At 39.7% G+C, this 17,067-nt stretch overlaps 1 protein-coding gene across 5 annotated transcripts in view; it reads left to right on the plus strand.

Annotated features, from left to right (window-relative positions):
* Positions 1 to 9,461: 9,461 nt before the first annotated feature.
* PALLD (palladin, cytoskeletal associated protein) overlaps positions 9,462 to 17,067 on the plus strand; it is a 410,231-nt gene continuing 402,625 nt past the window's right edge. For all 5 annotated transcript variants that reach the window (XM_070415445.1, XM_070415446.1, XM_070415448.1 and 2 more), the window contains exon 1: positions 9,462 to 9,577. The gene's annotated coding sequence lies outside the window, so the exon portion shown is untranslated. The remainder of the gene's footprint in view (positions 9,578 to 17,067) is intronic.

Here is a 17,067-nt window from a genome sequence, read left to right on the forward strand (position 1 = left end):
AGGCAACAGCTGACTCACAGTAGTGGAAACACTGTTTAATAGGTTAAAATCAATAAAATTAATTTCAATTCTCCGAATTGAAACACACTGAATTCAAAATTTCCTTATTATTCTCCATTTTATAGCCAAAAGATTTCAAAAAGTGTTACTCTCCAGTAAGTTTGTCAGTCAATAAAATATTTTAAAAGATTAAGATGACTTTAGGTTCATTGTGTGGTAATTTGTTGGACATGTTCATATTTTTACAGTAGGGAAATATAAGCACAACAAATTTAAAATACAAAAAGAAATAATTGAAAGTTTCCTTTAATCTTACAAATATAATAACTCATATACAATGTGTTTATTTCATTTAACAATATATTTAGGGTATGTTTTCCATAATACTTCTAATGATGCTATATTAGAAAGTACATTTTTAAAATTATTCATATTCATAAGGATAAGGATAAGGAGTGGAAAGAGTAATAATCAATTCTTGGCTGGGTAGCTCAGTTGGTTGGAGTGTCATCCCATACACCAAAAGGTTGTGTGTTCAACCCCAGTTGGGGCACATATGGGAGGCAACAGATTGGTTTTATCTCCTACATCAATGTTTCTCTCTTCCCCTTCCTCTCTCTCTAAACTCAATAAAAACAAGATCCTCAGGTAAGGATAAATTTTAAAAGAAGAGTAATAGTCAAAATGTCATTTTTTCCTTCTGCTGCCATTTTTCAAAGTAGCAATGCAACATCCATTCTGGAGTAAAGCCCTCCACCCAACCCTATTCACAACCCCAATCAGAGTGCATTTTCTTTCCCAGATTAGCCACTGTTACCTTGCAGGAAAACTTTTAAGTTTATATTCCAGGAAAAAGAGAGAAATTATAGACATAGAAAATAATATATATACATTAGATAGATAGATAGATAGATAGATAGATAGATAGATAGATATACATAGACTAGAGGCCCAGTGCACGACATTCATGCACTGGGGGAGGGGGGTCCCTCAGCCCGGCCTGGACCCTCTCGCAGTCCAGTTCCCCTCAGGAAATGTCTTCCTGCCAGCTTAGGCCTGCTCCCCACTCCCTAGGCCAGCAGGCGGACATCCCCCAAGGGGTCCTTAGCACTGCGGGGAGGCAGGAGAAGGTCCCGCCACTGCCCCTGGGCTCACCAACCCTGAGTCCGGCTTCTGGCTGAGCAGCGCTCCTCCTGTGGGAGCGCACTGACCACCAAGGGGCAGCTCCAGCATTTAGTGTCTGCCCCCTGGTGGTCAGAGCACATCATAGCGACCAGTTGTTCTGCTGTTTGGTCGATTTGCATATTAACCTTTTATTATATAGGATATACATATAATTATACATATCTACATATGATGATGCTACACACAGTTATGTATAATACTTTTATCATAATCTTATCTTCATTATAGTCTCATAACTGCATACTTACTTACTCATTCCATATCCTTTGTCCTCCAATTTGTGTGAGCCTAAAGAATTTTTATTTTGCTAAATGAAGTGAATGAAGTAAAATAGAGATCCAATTTTTTAAAGTCAGTAGAATTGAATGAGGCCAAGAAATAAACCAAAATATATGTAGTTTATTTAACATATGGTGCCATTTCAATGTAATGTTCTTCCTATACAAGCAAAGGATGTAATTTCATTATTCCATTCCTTGTTTTTTCTCCATAAGTAATTGTTCAGCAGTCTTAAAGAGCTACTTCTCACCCTAACTGGTTTGGCTCAGTGGATAGAGCATCGGCCTGTGGACTCAAGGGTCCCGGGTTTGATTCTGGTCAAGGGCATGTACCTTGGTTGGGGGCATATCCCCAGTGGGGAGTGTGCAGGAGGCAGCTAATCGATGTTTCTCTCTCATCGATGTTTCTAACTCTCCTTCCTCTCTGTAAAAAATCAATAAAAAATATATATATTTTTAAAAAGAGTTACTTCTCCTCCAGTAATGATTGTGTGAATAAAGGTGTGTGTGTATATGCATGCACACACAAACACATATACTTTAATATATCTTAATATCATGGTAAAGTGGAACCATTCTCTTCCCATCCCACTAAGATGGAAAATGGAAAGTAGATATTAAATTTTTTCCAGACTCATTTATAATCTATAGAGAAAGCCATATAGCTTTTTCTCTTTTGACTTATTAATATGGCAAATTAAGTATTAGAACTTTGATATTAATTAAGCCAACCTTTATTACTTGGGTGCAACTCAATTGTTCATGATGTATTCTTCTTTTAATATATTCTTCTATTTACTAATAATTTTTCCAGATTTCATATTACTATTCAAAACAGCAGTTGGTACTTTCCTCTCTTTATTCAATTTGATATCCATGTGATTCTGTTTTTGTAAAGAAAGGTTAAACTTATTTTGCTTAAATTCAATAAAACTTGCTTTTGAAATTAATGTTACTGGCTTTCAAGCTCAGAGGAATAAAACTTCTCTACAATTGAGGCCTACAGGCCAAATTGAAAATGGGATGATTTCTGATTAAGGGTCATAATACCTAACTGTGCTCACATACATATATATATATATATATATATATATATATATATACATATATATATATATACACACACACACATATATATATATATGTATAAATAGATAGATAGATAGATAGATAGATAGATAGATAGATAGATAGATTATGGAATCTATTCTCAGACAACTTCAACTCTACTTTTATTACTATGTGGTAAAATCATTTTTACACAAATTGGCACATTTCTCAAGCAGCAGACGCATATAATCCAGAGGCCACCCACTAGCTTGGGCTGCACATATGCAGCAGATTTGACCACAGTTCATAAAATATAGCTCATGAGGGACAAATCTGAAGTTTACTATTATATACAATTGGATACCACCAGTTTAATCAAACAAGCTTTTGGCACATACCTGTTTCTGTGACATGTCTCTAAGCCAGAAAAAATGTAAGAAGAAAAAGTAGGAAGACTGGCCATGATTTGAAGGACACTTATTCCCAGATGGGCCAGTAAGTGGCCCATTAGGACAATTCTGCAAGCATTTTGTGCCTCCATTTTTAGTTTTTTCTTTTTTTATTTCTATGAAGAATGTACCAACTTTTAAAATATATGTTTATTGATTTCAGAGAGGAAGGGAGAGGGAGAGATAGATAGAAACATCAATGATGAAAGAGAATCATTGATTGGCTGCCTCCTACACACCCCATACTGTGGATCGAGACCACAACCTGGGCCTCTGCCCTGGCTGGGAATTGAACCATGACCTGCTGGTTCATAGGTCGAAGCTCAACCACTGAGGCATGCCAGGGGGGCCTTTCTTCTTCTTTTTTTTTTTTTTTTATTGAATTTATTGGAGTGACATTGGTTTGCAAAACTACACAGGTTTCAAGTGTAGAACTCAATAAAATATAATCTGCACAGTCCATCATGTACCCTTCACCCCAAGCAAAGCCTTTCTTTATCCCCTTCTCCCCCTTTTCCTACTTCTACCTCTTCCTCACCCCCTTTCCCTCTGGCTTTCACCACACTGTTGTCTGTGTCTATGTGTTATGTATATATGTTTTTCTTGATCAGATTTTTTAGTTACTATTTTATTTATTGCCCCATGATCCCGGTTTGCTAGTCTACCATGCCAGGAATAGAGGGAAAAGCAAAAATGTTCAGAAAGGGGGGTCAGCTCCTTCAGATTCAGAGTATTTTCAGGGCTTCCTGGGTCACCAGAAGGAGAAAAGATTTTTAAAAAGGACAAATGAGCAAGTCTGCACCGCTTTTTACACCGCTTTGATCAAAGAAGCATTGATGATTTGTCCCTATTATTTTTCTGAACAACCAAAATCCTCATAATCTAAAAGGAAGTTTGTAAACCACTTACCAAAATATACATACTGTCTTTAATACAATATACTATAAGGCAGACTAATAGATAATATGAAAATAGAGTGATCTACAGCTGGGAAGTCTCAATGAAAAAGAAAAATCAGTGTGGTCACAAGGTAATGAGATGTTTGAGTTTGCAATTTTGAAAGTGAAGCATGGCTATAGGAGCATGTCTAAGTGGCTAATGGAGTAAACATGTGATAAATAGCCTCCAACATCACCTCCAATGATCTTGCCAACTAGTATTCATGCCCCAATGGAATCCCCTCCCATGTTGAATAGTGCTGACCTAAGTAACCAAGGAATATTGCAGAAAAATGGAACGTGACCTTCAAGGCTGGGTCATCAAAGACATTGTGGCTTGCGCCTTGCTCCTTTTAGAATCACTCGCTCACTCTGGAAAAATCCAGCTGCCATGATGGGAGGAGACTCAAGCAGTGATATGGAGAAGTCCTTAAGGCTCCTGCCAACAACAGCACTACATTTCCAAGCACATGAGTGAGCCACCCTGAGAATCGATCCTCCAGCCCCAGTCACGCTTTTAGATGAAAGCAGCTGTGGGCAACATCTTGACTATAATCTCACGATACCCTGATCCAGTATCACCCAGCTAAGATCCCACTGGGTTCCTGACACACAGAAACTGTGCGAAATAGTACTTACTGTTTTAAGACACTAACTCTCAAAATAATTGTTTATAAAACAACAGGTAACTGACACATGAGCTGAGAAGTGGCCTATTTATGTCATCTGTAAGAAGAAGAATGGAGATGAAGATCACTACAAATAAGCAATATGCCAGTGTGTGGAGTAAACGGACAAATATATTCTGATATCACCCAGGATACTGGAAGTACGTGGAGTGAAGACAATCAAGAACCCAACTAGATCCAAAGTCTTAATTGAAAAAGAGTGAATGGAGGATGGGCAGCTGAAACGTAAGCTCTTCAAGGGAGCAGAAAATTTCCTAAGAAGAAGTAATCATTTGGAAAATGAACTGAGACCCAGTGAAGGGGTCACTGACCTTACTTTTTAATCTTGGATGCACAAAATGGGTTCTGGGTGTAGGTATGAAAGTGCATAACAAACTGTAACACTGCATTAATCACATCTTTAATATCAATTGAAAACTTGTTATAATAATTTAAGAGCCTTGGCCAAGAAATAGTTATAAGGAAAATAACTTCTGTTTTTCAGATTCTTATAATATTTTTAAAACAAGCATGGTTTGCTGTACTACTCACCATATACCAGAAAAGTCACATTTCTTTATCTTTTTTAATAAAATTATATATAGCTTTAAGGTCTTCCTGAGGACCACAGGCTATCTTTTTTTTTTTTTTTCTTCTTACAACTTTATCACTTTCCTGGTATCATAGCAAGATTTAGAAACCAGGCATTCCAGAGAAATGTGGGAGAGGCCTCCTTCTGGTCAGGCCAACATGAGCACCCTAAGATTCCTGGTGAGGTTCCTGTTCTGACCCTGTGGCCTGCTAGAAAGGAGAGGGGTCCACCTCTTTCACTGCAGTTCCCAAGACCATGATGCTGAATGCTCAGCAGCAGGCATCTATGCCCAGACCCTGCTCAGTGTCATGGCCAATTACCAAACCCACCACTCCTCTGTCCTTCCTGGTTCCAATAATCCTATGCTGTCCCAAGCTGGACCAGCATCGTCCTGTAGAAGCACCACTCCCCATCTCCAGCAGATAATCCAATAATATGATTTCAATCATCCATACAAATCAATGGCACATGCTGCTTTCAATTTTTCATTTCTTCAAAAGGTGTCCATTTTCTCCTGTAACAAAGGAGCACTAAACATAATGAAACTGGGCTATACTTCCTGGAAAGAGAAAGGGGAAACGTATTTACATTCATTTGTGAATGACTACACAAAAACAAGAAAAGGTGAGTTACTAATTTCTAGAATATGTAGCTTCCTGGGTATGTTTTAGTAAGAGAGAAATAGCAGCATGAGTGTGCGTGTCCTCAGCACAAATTTAGGTGAGGTTGTAAAATGAACCTGGGATTTACAAGTTACTGCCTGGATGCAGTCTGGTCCAAAAAGGGGGAAAAAAAACAACAACCAAACTGATGGCTCTTACATAATTTTCCATTAATATAACAATAAAATCTGTTAGAACATTGAGATGAAAGTTGAGTCATATGCTTAGCACCCATTTATATTAAATGTAATAATAATAATATTAATATATTCATAGTACCTATGGTATTTTTAACCACTTGCCTAATTAATCTCAGCAATGCTTTCCATAACTAAGGTAATATCATGGAGAGGTTACTTATTCCTAGAATCTCTTCCACATTCATTTTGACTTAGGATGAAACAGATGCCTTGCTTAATTTTTTATTATGACATTTTTAAACATCATAGGTACAGATCCTATCTAATAAAAGAGAAACATGGTAATTAGCCATACGACCGCTACCCTTCCCATTGGCTAATCAGGGTGATATGCAAATTAACTGCCAACTAAGATGGAGGTTAACCGCCAACAAAGGTGACGGTTAATTTGCATATGTAGGCACAATGCTGGGAGGAGAAAGGGAAAGGATGGAAGAAGCCCCCTGCCACTGACGGTGATCAGAAACCCAGGGGGGAGCTAAGAGCCAAGGGCAAGGCAAAGGCGGCCCTGGGGGCCGCCTTTGCCCTGCCCTCCAGCTGTGATCAGAGAACCAGGCGCCTTTGCCGCCCCGGCCAGTGATAGCGGGAAGCAGGGGTGGAGCCAGCAATGGGAGCTGGGCAGGGACGGAGCCGGCAGTCCGGGGAGCTAGGGATCCCTTACCCAGGCCTAAAGCCTTGGCCAAAGACGTTAGGCCTGGGCAGGAGTGGAGCCTGCAATCATGGGGAGCTGGGGGTCCCCTACACAGACCTAACGCCTTGGCCAGAGGCATTAGGCCTGGGCAGGGGCGGAACCAGCCATTGCAGGGAGCAGGGGTGGAATCAGCGATCCTGGGCAGCTGGGGGTCCCCTGCCCAGGCCTAAGGCCTCGGTCAGAGGCATTAGGTCTAGGCAAGAGCAGAGCAGGAGATCGAGGGGAGCTTTGGGTCCCCTACACAGACCTAACGCCTTGGCCAGAGGCATTAGGCCTGGGCAGGGGCAGAGCCTGCAATCGCCTGGAGCTGGGGGTCCTCAGCCGCCTCGGTCAGAGGAGTTAGGCCTGGGCAGGGGCGGAACCAGCCATCTCGGGGAGCAGGGGCAGAGTCAGCGATCCTGGGCAGCTGGGGGTCCCCTGCCCAGGCCTAACGCCTTGGCCAGAGGCGTTAGGTCTAAGCAGGGGCGGAGCCTGCAACCACAGGGAGCTGGGGGTCCGCTGCCCAGGCCTAAGGCCTCGGCCAAGGGGCCGATCCGGTGGTCGGCGATTGGGAGGGTGATGAGGGTCTACTCCTCTGGCTGAGGCATCAGGCCTGGGCGGGGGGCAGAGCCAGCAATCGGAGGGGGTTGGGGGTCCCCTGCCCAGGCTTGATGCCTGGGCCAGTGGCATCAGGCCTGGGCGGGGGTCAGAGCCAGTGATCGGGGGGGAGACGGGGGTCCCCTGTCCAAGCCTGACACCTCTGGTGGAGGCGTCAGGCCTGGGCAAGGGGCGGAGCCAGCAATCGGAGGGGTCTGGGGGTCCCCTGCCCAGACCTGATGCCTGGGCCAGAGGCATCAGGCCTGGGCGGGAGGCAGAACCAGTGATCGGGGGGAAATGAGGGTCCCCTGCCCAGGCCTGACACCTCTGGCAGAGGCATCGGGCCTGGGCAAGGGGCCGATCCTGCGATTGGAGGGTGATGGGGATCAATGCCTGAGGGCTCCCAGTATGTGAGAGGGGGCAGGCTGGGCTGAGGGACACTCCCCCCCGCCAGTGCACGAATTTCGTGCACCAGGCCCCTAGTATCAATATAACAGACATTCACATCAATATCAAGATGTAGCAGATGTTACTATATTTCCATATTCCTATCATTACCATATTTTAGAAAACCAGCACTAGATACATTTGAAGCCTCTGCTCCCTTCCCTGATCCAGGTCCCAGAAATTTCTCCCAGTGCCTCATCTTTTTCATCTTCTGTGCTCTTTAGATTAGAAACTGAGTCAACTATAATGGTATTATCTAGACCAGTGGTTCTCAACCTTCCTAATGCCTCGACCCTTTAATACAGTTCCTCATGTTGTGGTGACCCCCAAACCGTAATATTATTTTCATTGCTACTTCATAACTATAATTTTGCTACTGTTATGAATCGTAATGTAAATATCTGATATGCAGGATGTATTTTCATTGTTACAAATTGAACATAATTAAAGCATAGTGATTAATCACAAGAACAATATGTAATTATATATGGGTTTTCCGATGGTCTTAGGTGACCCCTGTGAAAGGGTCGTTCGACCCCCAAAGGGGTCGCGACCCACATGTTGAGAACCGCTGATCTATACGAAGGAAGATGCACCACTTCATGTCCAAGTGAACTTACCAGGGAGGTTTTGTGTGTATGGTTATTTTCTGCCCCTTAGATTTGGCTCTGCTAACTGACCTGTTCTTTACTTGTTACTTGGAAGTTCAAAATGTGAGAGTATGTTACAATGAGATTCTACAGAATAATAAAGGGGTTGTGAACAATTTTTCGCAACCGTAAGAGGGTCCATACTGGTCCTGAAAAATACTCACTCCCCATTTGTTTATTTCTTCAACAAATATTTGTTGGATGCTCATGATGGGATAGGCATTGGGCTAAGAACTCAATGCTGCAATGTGTGTAAAATCCATTCCCTGTATGTTTGTCTATTTAATCCTATTATGAACTATGTCTTTAATACACATCATAGTCATATAATAATTTTAAATTAACAACTTGAAGTTAAAAAAAAGTAGTGGACTCTTCACTCAGTTTGACAAGTGGCTAAATATGTTAATAGTTGCTGGATTTACTATTTTAGGAGAATCTACCATATGACTCAAAGTTAAATGCACTGAGCTGAAGATTATAGCAAGAAAAGCATTCCTTACGAGTGTCACACCTCCTCCTGAGAACCGCTTACTGTGCTTCCAATTGATTAAGAATATGCTAAAAAGAAAGGTGATGAATTTCAGACACAAAGTCAGGGTGTAGAGCAGTGGTTCTCAACCTTGGCTGCACATTAGAATCACCTGGGAATCTTTTTAAAATCCTGATTTCTGGGCTTCATCCTCCGGAAATTCTGTTTCTTTGTTATGGGGTGGGGCCACAACATTAGTAACAAAGAAACATAATTTCTGGAGGATGAGGCCCAGAAATCAGGATTTTAAAAAGATTCCCAGGTGATTCTAATGTGCAGCCAAGGTTGAGAACCACTGGTATAGAGGAATAAGCACAAATCCTGTGTTTATTAGATCCACACACAAAAAAAATTATTTCTACGCTAAGCACCTTCAATTTCTAAGAACCCATCCCTCAGACCTGGGGTTGCCTCCCAGCTCACTGCTGGAATTCCTGATGGTGGCAGTCTGAGGAAACATGAGTTCAGTTACCAAATATAGTTGAGTGGAGTAAGAGGACAGATGCGATTCTGAGGCCACAGTTGCCTCAAAGTGACCACGGACCAAGCAGTCTGTCATGAATAGGCAAGGCCAACCTCTGCTCCCCCAGAAAAGAGGAAACGCTCATCTGAACTACATCACCTTTTCGGAGTCTTCAAAGTAACCAAGGATTGAACAGGTCTGTAAGATGTATCCTAATATACTAACTAGTAGGGCAACATTTGCTAATTTAATAAAAAAATCTAAAAATATGATAGCAGTTTGCCTAAAGATATAATACTACTTAGAAGCTGCCTTGATTTTTCTTTCATTTGGAGAGGGAAAGTAATGGGAATTTTGTCATCTTCTCAAAAACAGAATTTATAAGATTTATCTGCGTGCTTTAATTCTACCTTTGCTGTCAAATATTTGCATTCTCTATTAGAACCTTAAGCATGCTAAACTGCTGACACCAATACCAAAAGGATTAAATGTAATTACGGAACCAACATTTGTCAAGATTATGTATGTGTTTTGTTTACAGAATATAAGAATGCAGTTCATTTGAACCTCGCCCATACTTAAGCTAAATACTGATGGCTTAAATTATACACTTTAGCTTTTAGTAACATTTTAAGTTGTTAATTACACTTTCAAGGGTTTTTTTTAAAAAAAATCAGTTGACAGAATAATAGCAGACATTCTAAATTATATCTATGCATAAAGCTTACATATTTTTTTGGAAAGATAAAGCTTACTAAAGGAAACTATGATCTAGTAAAATATAAACATCACAGTGAAAATTTATATCATGTTGTTTTAAATTACACATGAAATTGTCTTGAATCCAATACATGAGGTTAATACAAAATGATTTCAGGCTCATAGTACCTTTTCAGATTTGCTAAAAATACTAATTGCCTTTTAGTATGAATAATGTAGTCTTGTGCCTGACAATATAATATTATTCAAAATCTATTTAATCATGTATGTGCAGAAATTCAATTCTTATCGCCTGATAAATATGCTTTCAATATTTTCTCCTCAAAGAAAGAACGTAAATGTCCACCTCAATTATTCAGATTTTTAAAATCTGAGTCTCTTTGACAAGTTATTGCTAACAGTAGGCAAGACCTGAGAGATTTACCAAGCTAACCATTGCTCCGTAAATGCATGATTACATATTCCTAGAAAACAAATTAGTCCTCTCGCGTTCTAGTGTCCGATATGGATTAGGATCTATATCCTGGCGACTCTATAGTCAGTTCTATTTGAGCTTCTCTTGTTTTTTGCTAAAACTGAGGGTTGAAAATGTCCTATAGCAACAGAGTAAGTATCTAGATTACACTGGACAATTACAATCACTTAGATTTATCTCATTTTTTAAAAAATGTAGAGAGGAAACATTAGTCAGGTTTCAAAATAAATCTGGCACCTTCTTAAGGATATACCGGCTGAAATCTACTTCCAAGGCAAGAGCCGCCACTTCATTAATGATGTGTGTGTGGAGGATATCAAAGGGTACCAAGGTAACTAAGTTGCAGTCAGGAATTTGGGTCATCTAAAGTTCACGGTTGTGTCCTGTTAAATTCCAGCAAAGAAAACAAAGACTGAGGAAAACAACTCTGATTGCAATTTGCAACCGTTCAATCATATTAGAGAATAGAGAAACAAATTTAGTAAATAGGTTTTGCATTTAGGTGGCAGGAATTAAGCCCTGAATGAAGACAATGGCAGTGGAAATGGATGATTGAGAAGTAAAAATCTAGATATTTGCAACTGATTCAATATGGTGGACAAAGATGATAACATGAAGAGGCTCCCAGGAATTACTCCAAATACCCTCTCTCTGTAAAATACTCTCTATATGGCTGTTATGGGGCATTAAATGAGCTATTATATTATGGTCCTGACACTGAGATAAAATATACTGGTTTGGTGGGTATTGAAAACAGTAGAATAAATATGACATATCTTCCTGTAATAACAATTTACTTAAAGATTAATGAAAAAAGAAATCCACATGTATTAATAAGAAATAAATTATAAAAATGTGCATTTCTGAATCTAATATGGTTTTAGAAATGTTTTATGTTTGACGTTTGCTCTATGGGGCCCTTAGTGAAAAAGATCATCATAAATAAAAGAGGAAGGAAGAAAGAAAGGAAAGAGGAAGGGAGGGAAGAGGGAAGGAATAAAGACAATTTAGGTGATACAAACAAACTATTTAACACTTCATGAAGCAGTATCTTTTCAGAGAACTGCCAAATAGGGCAAAAGGCAGGAAGCGTTTATAGGATAAAAAATAAAGGACGAGAAAAAGAAATATGGAAAATATCTGGTTGGCTTGGGCCACCTCATTTGGGGTGCACAAGGAGTCAGTATAAAGCCCAGTTGGCATGGCGTTTGGGATTGGCTGACTGGATAAACTGTTTCTGGTCAAGCAGAGCATTAACAAGGACATGAGAGTTACCTCTAAGTTCATGGGGCAGGGTAGCTCCATCCTGGGTCTTACAGTGGTTCTCAACCTTCTGGCCCTTCAAATACAGTTCCTCATGTTGTGACCCAACCATAAAATTATTTTCGTTGCTACTTCATAACTGTAATGTTGCTACTGTTATGAATCGTAATGTAAATACCTAATATGCAGGATGGTCTTAGGCGACCCCTGTGAAAGGGTCGGTCGACCGCCAAAGGGGTTGCGACCCACAGGTTGAGAACCGCTGGTCTAGAGACTGCCTGTGATTCTAAAACAAGAGGAAAAAAAGTTTAAAAACTTTTCAACTTTGGTTTTCATAGTTTAGGGTTTATTTTTAAGTAGTCTTAGCATTGAATCATTGTACCAACAGTTTTTACTACTATTTTAGTAGTAGTTTGAATATGAAAATAAAATTACTAAATTTAAAATCACTCCTAATTTTAGCTCCCCGCCCCACCCGCAAAGAATGGGAAATAAGCAACAAAAGTGTCTCCTAAATGTCCCACCCATCAACCTTGCCCCTGCTTAAGCCCCATCATAGAAGTAATAAGCATTAATTTGGTGCATGATTTTCCAACCTTTCTCATGTATTTATTCCTAACCATATATACATTTTTAAATGCCTATTGAAATGGTACTATCTGGACTCTCTTAAGTCCCTGGCCCATGGGGTATGGGATATTGTGTGATACTTGGTGTCTGTCAGCCTTTCAGTAACATCACTTTTTCTTTCAAAATTTTCAACATCTCTACAATGTATTTCACAAACAGATGGCAAAACTTGCCCCATTATCTAACAATGGTTTTGAAAAAACAACTTTGGGGTTAAATATAGGTTTCAACCCTAATTCTACCATTCCTTGACAGCTCAACTTTGTCCAAATCACTGAATATGTTTATGCTATAGTTTGGGTAATGGGAATAATAACAATGAAAATAATGTCTACCCCATCAATTGTTCTGAGAATCAAATAATTTACTATAGTAAACCAGGCAATTCGTGATTCAGAAGCTGTTGCACAGTAAGTCCTCGGGGAGGCTAGCTTTTATTGTTGTAATTGAGTTCTTTCTACAAGACTGCTGCTATTTCTTGTGCGTGTGCCTTTTCTTCCCCAAGTTCTTCCCAAGTCAGGGAAATATTGGACATTTCAACAGCCTGTAGTGCCCTGCCTCATAGGGATAACAGAGGGCGTGACCCATGGTATATTTTTACTGGCAAAAGAGAGGATTATCCTGGATATCATAGATCTGGTTTTCATAATCATCCTCAACAGTCAGCAACTCTAAAAGCAAATGCTATTCATCATTTCTAAATCTGCCTCTCTATCTTTTCTATTATTCGTATATTTACATACATAGGTGAATTTTATAGGACACATTACATATTCAGGAACTCAAAAATAAATGTTTTCCCAACTACTAGGATAACAATGCCAAGACAATGTTTGATAAAATTTTTATGTCACAATGTGTGATGTACATACTGAATATAAAATAGTCATTGAAAACTTACATGTTCCATATTCCATAGTAGAACATGAGTCCAACAAAATTCAGATTACATACAATTAGAAATAATCTATAAATTAAGTGGCATAAAATTCCTTAAGAATTAATAAAATATGCACAATGTTTCAACAAAATAGGTGACCATGCAATTTTACATTTGAAAGCGATAGTTGCTTGAGATAAGCCAAGATGCTGATAAAGCTGCCTGTGGAAGTTCAAGGTGGAAGGGAATCTGAACTGCCTCACAGTACTTGCCGGCCCTCCCAAACCTTTGCTTCACCGCATGTTTGCAGGGAATATAGTCAATAATATCATAATAACTTTATACAGCAACAGATGGTTACCAGACTTGTGGTCATCACATTGTAAGGTATAGAAATGTTAAATCACTATGTCATACACCTGAAACGAATATAATATTGTGTGTCAACTGTACTTTAATTAAAAAAAAAAACAACAACAAAAGATTGAGCTTGGCATTATGCATAAATGTCAAAATTCACCTGCAATAATTTGCCTTCATAACACCATGAGGACACCTACAACTGCCTCCATGCTACCATCCAAGAACCTAAAGCAGGTATAACTCTCAATATCAAATACCAGTTCTATTTTTCTCCATCATCTGCCATGATTCAGATACTTTGCTAAGCACTAGCCATACAAAGACTGTCGGTTGCAGCTCCTGCTTTCAAGGTGTTGTCAGTCTAATGGAAAAGGGGCTCTCTAAACCCATATTTATAACTCAGTCAGATGACTTATAATAAATACTGTGCAAAGTGCCATGTTCAGAGGAAGGAGCGAATTAATGCTGACTTGGGAATCGTAGAAAGCACCCAAGAGAAGTGAAATTAAGTAAAGAAGTAGAGTTTTCAAGGATGAACTGGGATTTGAAACACAGAAACAGAAGGGAAGGACAAAAGCATGTACAAAGCATGCAGACATGAAAGAACATGGCATGTTCAAGGACTGACTGGCAAGTAAACCAGTGAGGCACGACTGCAACATGGGTCAGAATGACAATGGAGCATGAGGCTGGAGAGCCTACACCAGAGCAGATCGCCCAGGGGCACACAGATGACCTGCATATGCTGCTTTAGACCTTCTCTCATCACCCTGGCAGGGGGGCGGGGTGGGGGGGGGGGGGAGGGCGGTGGGTAGGTGTGGGGACTACTGGGGGGAAAATACCAAAGGAGTGACATGACCAAATTTGCAAATATGATCATTCCTACCACTTTAGATATACAGTTATTTGTTTAAACTATTTTAATAGCAATTATCATGTTCCTCCTTGTGTAAGTCATTTTTACTCTTGTCTAATCCCTCTAATCTCTCCTACTGGATAATAACATCATTAAAGGAGACAAACTATGTCTGGCTCATCTCTGCCCTCCTTGACGCTTCCCTTGCACCTCGTAAGTGATAAAACAGTGGTTCAACCGAGTTCATGTTCCACTCATCATTCCAGAAAAGGCAAGTGGCAGAAAGAAAGAATGACTAAAATGAGCAGAGCCAAAGAAGAGCCTTTTCTCCCCTGGTGAAGAAGCTAGAACTACACAAATTTCAAGAAATTAGAAAATAGTTGCTGCTTGTAAGAGTTTTAGGGGAAGTGACAATTGGGCTAAATTATTAACGATGAAGATGATGAAGACCCAAAGGAGAAGACGACTAAGAAATGAGTTTCCAGGTGATTCTAATTCCTTAGGAGAAGAGGGTAGAGGGAAGGGGCACAAAAGTTTTAAAGATGTAGGAAAATATTCCTCCTCAAAATTTCAAAATCTTACAATTCCACTTGCTAAAATGGAACACTTTAATGTTTTGGGCATTTACCGCCCTTCCTCTTTACTCATTAAAGACTGAATAATTAGCTCTTTTTTAAAGTATTTCATTTCTGCCTCTATCACACCAGCCTAGAATTTCCCAAAGCACTGTTTGAAATAAAACATGAAATCTCAGGGAAATAATGATGATGTTTGCAGTAGTATTTCTTTTGATAATGATCTTTTTATTCGGGGGGTGTTGACTGACACAGAAATCTCTGACGCACAATTTTCCAGTGAGTGTGGGCCACCTGAAAACCTCCCTTGTCCACACATTGAGTGAGTATTTTCCCTAGACGACATGCATGTTCTAGCAGCAATAGCTGGGTTGTAAATTAAACCCGAACCATATATGCCATAGAGCTATTATTTTTTTTCACTATGCAAGCAATTTTTAAGCTACACCTAATCCTGACAACTGGATCCCATCAGATGGCGCCTCTTTAAACCCAAAATATAAGTTAATAAGCAGGTGATTTAATCTGCCTCCGGCAAACACTCCCTATTTAAAAGAAGAACTGGAAATTGCTTCATCATTCAGAAGTTTGCTAAGCTTCCTCATGTAATGTTTTTCATGAAGTTTTAAAACGTATCAGATTATGTTCACTTTACATGAAATATAATTAATAGCAGATCTCTGATTTATGACCCACAACTTAATTAGTCTGATATATTGCTTAGAGTGCTTGGTTGTTAAAACTATAATTCAATGGCAGTAAACTGTGTGGTTAAGATCATGAGCTCTGGAGTCACTGTCTGGGTGTGAATCATGGCTTTTTTTTTACATTTTCTGCCTCAGTTTCCTTCTTTCTAAACTGGAGCATATTGTGAGAATTTGAAATGAAACAATCTACAAACTACATAGTGGCTCTTGATACAATGCCTGCCTCATGGTGAGCTGGTCATTGTTAGCCATTATCATTGTCGTGATCATCATTATCAGTGCTTATGTGTGTTATATGAATTCATTAAGAAGCTGATGTTCCATAGCAGGGGTTGGCAAACTTTTTCTGTAAAAGTCTGGACAAATATTTTAGGCTTTGTCGATCATACAGTCTCTGTAGCAACTACTCAACTCTGACATTGTTCCACAAAAAGAGTCAGACAGCCACATTCTAAATTCAGTCAGAAGTCAAAAGGTTCTGCCTCTAAAATGATCCATTCAGCCCTGACCGGTTTGGCTCAGTGGATGGAGTGGCGGCCTGCGGACTGAAGGGTCCCGGGTCTGATTCCGGCCCGGGGCATGTACTTTGGTTGCGGGCACATCCCCAGTGGGAGGTGTGCAGGAGGCAGCTGATCGGTGTTTCTCTCTCATCGATGTTTCTAACTCTCTATCCCTCTCTCTTCCTCTCTGTAAAAAATCAATAAAATATATTTAAAAAAATAAAATAAAATTATCCATTCAGACATTTCGCTGTCTTAATATATCCTTCCAGAGCAATCATTTTCATTATACCTTTTTTTGTTGTTTTCACTATGTCTTTAGTCTCTTCATCTCTTTATATTCAAACTCCTACCTATGAATTCCAATCCAGCATAGATTTTAGAACCCACCCCTGTCTTGCAATATTTTCAACAGCCTTGTCCATTTCCTTTCCATCTTTCCTTTCCATCAACACCTGGGTGATCTACCTCCACATCCACACCGGGACTGCTGAGCTCTGGTGGAGGGAAGTGCCTGATCACACAGATTAATGACACTACAAATACATTACATCTAATTTCAAATAAGCCCTCACCTATATATCCTTAAGGAAATTTCTCCCTCTCTATAACAATTATTTCAAATTGTCTCCTGTCCCTATAAATTTCCAAATGCACAGAAGCCTCAAGATAGGATCTCCCTTTCTTTCAATTACAAATATCTCTTTCTCTCTCTCT

The sequence above is a fragment of the Myotis yumanensis genome, unplaced genomic scaffold (genome assembly GCF_028538775.1).
Source record: "Myotis yumanensis isolate MYYU_CA2020_CCGP unplaced genomic scaffold, mMyoYum1.0.hap1 SCAF_5, whole genome shotgun sequence".
NCBI classification, from domain to species: Eukaryota; Metazoa; Chordata; class Mammalia; order Chiroptera; family Vespertilionidae; genus Myotis; species Myotis yumanensis.